This window comes from Bubalus bubalis, chromosome 3, assembly GCF_019923935.1.
Source record: "Bubalus bubalis isolate 160015118507 breed Murrah chromosome 3, NDDB_SH_1, whole genome shotgun sequence".
Lineage (NCBI taxonomy): Eukaryota > Metazoa > Chordata > Mammalia > Artiodactyla > Bovidae > Bubalus > Bubalus bubalis.
The window spans coordinates 39,090,027-39,096,923 of NC_059159.1; the positions used below are offsets into that span (position 1 = coordinate 39,090,027).

Below are 6,897 nucleotides of genomic sequence, written 5' to 3' on the forward strand. Positions count from 1 at the left end.
TGAAATATGTATAATATCATATAAGAAATGAATCGCCAGTCCAGGTTCAATGCAGTATACAGGATGCTCAGGGCTGGTGCACTGGGATGACCCAGAGGGATGGTATGGGGAGGGAGGTGGGAGGGGGGTTCAGGATGGGGAACACGTGTACACCCATGGCAGATTTATGTTGATGTATGGCAAAACCAATACAATATTGTAATTAGCCTCCAATTAAAATAAGTAAATTTAAATTAAAAAAATGAAATTACACTCTCTGCTAAAAAAAAAAAAAAAAGTGCTTTTTGACAGCTTTTGCCCTCTTTTCTGGAGAAGGCAATGGCAACCCACTCCAGTACTCTTGCCTGGAAAATCCCATGGATGGAGGAGCCTGGTGGGCTACAGTCCATGGGGTCGCTGAGAGTCGGATGTGACTGAGAGACCTCACTTTCACTTTTCACTTTTCACTTTCCTGCATTGGAGAAGGAAATGGCAACCCACTCCAGTGTTCTTGCCTGGAAAATCCCAGGGACGGGGGGCCTGGTGGGCTGCCGTCTATGGGGTCGCACAGAGTCGGACACGACGGAAGCGACTTAGCAGCAGCAGCAGCCCTCTTTTCCACTGGATTGTTGTTAGGAAATCGTAACTGGCCAGCCTTCACAAACAATGAAACTCAGCTTTGAATCAGCTCAGGTCCAGATTGAACAAAAGTGATCTAATCTTAGAGCCTAATAGATGCAAAAATATATAATTTGGGGAGAAAGAAGATATCACCCAGATCCACACAATAGAAATTAATCTGAGCCATATACATAATTTAAAATTTTCTAGAAGCCTCATGGGGACAAGACTGTTTCTGAGTCTGTAGCAGGGACCATTTTAAAGCTAAAGTAAGCAAGTGAAATTAATTTCAATGATTCATTTTCTTTTATTCATATATCTAAAACATTATCATCTCAACATATAATCAATATTATGAAATTATAAGTGAGATATTTTACATTCTTATTTTTCATACTGTCCTTAGAATCAGGTATATTTTAAACTTACAGAACCTCTCAATATGGATGCTAAATTTCATCAAAAATACTTGACCTGAGTCGTCTCACAAGGCTACGATCAAGCCATCAGCCAATGGTATAACGATCTCCAGGCCTGACTGAGGAAGTGAAAGCTTCCACATTCATTCACATGGTCACTGGTAGGACTCAGTTCCTTGCAGCTTAGGGGACTGAGGACCTCACGACCTCACTGGCCTGAGGTTGGAGGCTGCCTCAATTCCTTGACCCTAGGACATCTTAAAATGTGGTGCCTTCCTTCCTCAGAGCTGGAAAAGACCCATAAAGAAAGACAAAAAGAAAGCAAATAGGAGGTCCTCTGCTTGTGTGCCCTCAGCAGCAACCATTTAGCAGCCATATGCAGACAAACAAACTGCTTCCCTGATAGCTCAGTTGGTAACGAATCTGCCTGCAATGCAGGAAGCTCTGGTTCAATTCCTGGGTCAGGAAGACCTGCAGGAGAAGGGATAGGCTACCCACACCAGTATTCTTGGGCTTCCTTTGTGGCTCAGCTGGTAAAGAATCCTCCTGCAATGCAGGAGACTTGTGTTCGATCCCTGGGTTGGGAAGATCCCCTGCAGATGGGAAAGGCTACCCATGCCAGTATTCTGGCTTAGAGAATTCCATGGACTGTATAGTCCATGGGGTCGCAAAGAGTTGGACACAACTGAGCAACTTTCACTTCACTTCACTTTATGCAGACAAAAGTGGGCTCCCAGGTGGCGCTATTGGTAAAGAATCCACCTGCCAATGCAAGAGACACAAGAGATGTGGGTTCAATCCCTGAGTTGGGAAGACACACTGGAGGAGGAAATGGCAACCCTCTCTAGCATTCTTGCCTGGAGAATTCCTGGACAGAAGAGCCTGGCAGGCTACGGTCTATGGGGCTACAAATAGACTTGATTGAGTGCACCTAACAGAAGCAGAAGATATTAAGAAGAGGTGGCAAGAATACACAGAAGAACTGTACAAAAAAGATCTTCACGACCCAGATAATCACGATGGTGTGATCACTGACCCACAACCAGACATCCTGGAATGTGAAGTCAAGTGGGCCTTAGAAAGCATCACTACGAACAAAGCTAGTGGAGGTGATGGAATTCCAGGTGAGCTATTTCAAATCCTGAAAGATGATGCTGTGAAAGTGCTGCAGTCAATACCAGCAAATTTTGAAAACTCAGCAGTGGCCACAGGACTGGAAAAGGTCAGTTTTCATTCCAATCCCAAAGAAAGGCAATGCCAAAGAATGCTCAAACTACCACACAATTGCACTCATCTCACACGCTAGTAAAGTAATGCTCATAATTCTCCAAGCCAGGCTTCAGCAATATGTGAACCGTGAACTTCCTGATGTTCAAACTGGTTTTAGAAAAGGCAGAGGAACCAGAGATCAAATTGCCAACATCCACTGGATCATGGAAAAAGCAAGAGAGTTCCAGAAAAACATCTATTTCTGCTTTATTGACTATGCCAAAGCCCTTGACTGTGTGGATCACAATAAACTGTAAAATTCTGAAAGAGATGGGAATACCAGACCACCTGACCTGCGTCTTGAGAAATTTGTATGCAGGTCAGGAAGCAACAGTTAGAACTGGACATGGAACAACAGACTGGGTCCAAATAGGAAAAGGAGTTCGTCAAGGCTGTATATTGTCACCCTGCTTATTTAACTTATATGCAGAGTACATCACGAGAAACGCTGGACTGGAAGAGGCACAAGCTGGAATCAAGATTGCCGGGAGAAAACAATAACCTCAGATATGCAGATGACACCACCCTTATGGCACAAAGTGAAGAGGAACTCAAAAGCCTCTTGATGAAAGTGAAAGTGGAGAGTGAAAAAGTTGCCTTAAAGCTCAACATTCAGAAAACAAAGATCATGGCATCCAGTCCCATCACTTCATGGGAAATAGATGGGGAAACAGTGGAAACAGTGTCAGACTTTATTTTTCTGGGCTCCAAAATCACTGCAGATGGTGACTGCAGCCATGAAATTAAATGATGCTTACTCCTTGGAAGGAAAGTTATGACCAACCTAGATAGCATATTCAAAAGCAGAGACATTACTTTGCCAACAAAGGTTCATCTAGTCAAGGTTATGGTTTTTCCTGTGGTCATGTATGGATGTGAGAGTTGGACTGTGAAGAAGGCTGAGTGCCGAAGAATTGATGATTTTGAACTGTGGTGTTGGAGAAGACTCTTGAGAGTCCCTTGGACTGCAAGGAGATCCAACCAGCCCATTCTGAAGGAGATCAGCCCTGGGATTTCTTTGGAAGGAATGATGCTAAAGCTGAAACTCCAGTACTTGGGCCACCTCATGCGAAATGTTGACTCATTGGAAAAGACTCTGATGCTGGGAGGGATTGGGGGCAGGAGGAGAAGGGGATGACAGAGGATGAGATGGCTGGATGACATCATTGGCTCGATGGAGGTGAGTCTGGGTGAACTCCGGGAGTTGGTGATGGACAGGGAGGCCTGGCGTGCTGTGATTCATGGGGTTGCAAAGAATTGGACATGACCGAGCGACTGAACTGAGTGCGCACACACACACACACACACATATGCAGACAAAAGTGACTTTGTGGGGATTTGGGATCCAGGTAGGAGACTGGAAACTTGGTGGAGCTCACGACCAAGGAGGGGGGCTTCCCTGGTAGCTCAGTGCTAAAGAATCTGCCTGCCAATGCAGGAAACATCAGTTTGATCCTTGGTCCGGGAAGATTCCATATGCTGTGGAGCAACTAAGCCCAGGAACTGCCACTACTGAGCCCATGTGCCCCAACTACTGAAGTCCACATGCCCTAGAGCCTGTGCCCCACAGGTGAAGCCACCAAAATGAGAAGCCCGGGCACTGAAACAAAGAGTATCTCTCACTTGCTGTAACTAGAGAAAAGACCTTGCAACTTTCATAGAGGGAAAGGGAAGTTAAGAGGGCTGTGGTCAACAAAGGATCTATGGCTTTTCATTGGATGAGTCCTTGCCAGGAAAGAAGAGGAGTCTTTCTTCCTCCAGACTGGCTCTGCTACACTCACAGGGTGTGAGAGCTTGGCTATCTGCTCCAAATACAAATACTCCCCCCGATACTATTCACTCAGTGATCTTACCTTGCCTTGCTCTACTCACTTTTCGACTCATCAGCATGCCTTAATTCTTAGCTCAGCTTTTAGCATCTCAAGGAAACCCTCCCTGAATTCCCCATCACTAACAAGCCAGGCGAGGCTTCCTCCTCCTTCTCCCCAACACACATGCTCAGAGCACAACCACTGCCTTCAGACACAGAAATAAGGTAGCCTCCCTCCTTGGTCCTTTATGAGCTCCTGATTCATGTTTGTAAAACAGTCTAAGCCACTAATAGGCATTCAGTCATTATCAGTGGAACGAACTGAACCTCAGGTCAAGTCAACTCCCCCTGTCTCTCAAAGTCTAGGTCAGTGCTGGCTCTGCTGATTCATCTGTAAGGACTGCTCCCCCTTTCACACTGCCAGAGCCCAGGGACTCATCTTCTCATCAGTACCTTCTCCTTTTCTGTCCATTCCACTTGACATGAGGCTGCTGGAACCTAAGTAGAGATAGGGTCTCACAATTACCCCCCCCCCACACACACACACACTTCTTCTTCCACCACCAATCCTGTCCATGAGTATGTGCTGATCATGCTTGAACATTTTGCTTGGAGTGCAGGGTAGAGTGGTTGCAAGGAGAGGTGGGACCATGGAGTGAGGAGCTGGCATAACACAGGATAGGGTGGGCTGCTCAGGGATGAGGTCTCTCCACAGGGAGAAGGAAAATAGGAGAAAGCCACAGTCAGTATTGCTTTGAGGTCTGAGAGGGCAACGCTGATGTGGATGAGGAGGGTGTGGATGAGACCATGGAGGACAGAGAGCACCCAACACAAGGTGAGGAGTGAAACGCAGAGCCCGGGGAACGGATAGCCTCACCCAGGGCACCTGTAGTGGGGGTAATGCAGGTGTCTCCAAATGGCTCACAGGCAGCAGGTCCCTTAGGGCATGTCAGAGCTCAAAACCAAGAGTGTGCTAGAGAGTCCCCTCTCCAGGACACAACTGGGTATATTATGAAAGACTGGGATGGTGGCACTGTGGTCCTATGGTCAGATAAGTGGAAGACTTTGATCCTGCAAAATTTTAGTATTAGTGTTAACATGACCTTATTTATTGCCAAGGTTGATGAGGTCTGGGGACACTGGTTACACATAGGTGTCTTTTCCTCATCACAGAGGTATGAGCTCATTTTGAGCTGGATCTATGCTCTCATGGGGCTTACCAGGGCGCTCAGTGATAAAGAATCCAGCTGCCAGTACAGGAGACTCAGGTTCAGTCCCTGGGTTGGGAAGATTCCCTGAAGAAGGAGATGGCAACCAGCTCCAGTGTTCTTACATGGCAAATTCCATGGACAGAGGAGCCTGGCGGGCTACAGTCCATGGGGTGGTAAAAGGGTCAGACACGACTTAGTGACTAAACAACAAGTGTGTTCCCATCACTCCTGTGTCCTCCATAGGATAACGCCTTGGACATGAATTGAAGCAATCTCCACTTCAATGCCCAGATTACCTCATGTCAACCTCTGGAAGGCTTTCCCTAAGAGGAGTCTTCCCAGTGCCCCATGCATGGCCTTGATCCTCAGGCTGTAGATGAAAGGTTTCATCATGGGAGTCACCACAGCATATATCACTGGGGCTCCTGAGTCCTTCATGGAGTGGGTTTTGATGGGCTGCAGATATACCATACCAAGTGTCCCACAGAAGAGGGAGACCACAGCCGAGTGGGAGGCACAGGTGGAGAAAGCTTTGTGTTTCCCAGACGCTGAAGTTATCTGGAGGATGGTGCTGACAATCCGGACATAGGGTTCACGTGGTCATGAACCCTCAAGGGGTGAAGTAGATGAAGCAGCCTGTGACAATCAACACTGTGTGACTGATGTGAATGTTAGAACAGGCGAGCCTCAGTAGGACGTACATCTGAAGCAGCCTGTGACAATCAACACTATGTGACTGATGTGAATGTTAGAACAGGCGAGCCTCAGTAGGATGTACATCTCACAGAAGATGTGGCGGATCTTCCAGGACCCTCAGAAGGTCACCTTGGTCATGAGGAGGGTGTGATGAGGCCACAGAGGACACAGAGGGCCCAACACAAGGTGAAGAGTGAAATGTAGAGCCCAGGGCTCATGGCCGTGGTGTAATGGAGGGGGCGGCAGATGGCCACATGGCGGTCATATGCCATCGTGGCCAGGATGAGGTTGTCCAGAGCCACCAAGGAGACCAGGAAATAGAGCTGAGTCACACACGCTCTGTATGAGATGGCTTTGTTCTGGGACTGAAGGTTTACCACCATCTTGGGGATTGTGTTGGTGATGAAGAAGAGGTCTATGAAGCAGAGGTTGGCCAGGAAGAAGTACATAGGAGTGTGTAGGCGGGAGTCAGAGCCAATGGCCAGAATGATGAGCACATTTCCCACCACTGTGACCAGGTACATGGACAGGAACATCCAAAACAGGACCCGCTGCTGCTCAGGATTCTCTGAGATCCCCAGGAGGAGGAACTCTGAGACTCCACTCTGGTTGCCTCCATGCATTTCTCCAACTGTCTGCAACATCAGCACCAACAAACGTTTGTTAACTCAGTTACTTCTATTAAACAAGGACATTCACATACACAAGATCAACTATTCTCTTGGCATTAAAATATCTTGAACTAAATTTTATAATATTTTAATACAGATTATCAACAATGTAATAACAGGCATAAATATATAGCATGGACAATGTGTAACTTCTAGTCATTCCAGCAACTTCTCAGTTCCGTTTAGTTCAGTCATTCAGTCGTGTCGGACTCTGTGCGACC

The 6,897-nt window shown here is 46.9% G+C and overlaps 1 pseudogene; it reads right to left on the bottom strand.

Moving 5' to 3' along the window:
• Window positions 1–5,606: 5,606 nt before the first annotated feature.
• On the bottom strand, window positions 5,607–6,628 carry LOC102407867 (annotated as a pseudogene).
• Window positions 6,629–6,897: the final 269 nt, after the last annotated feature.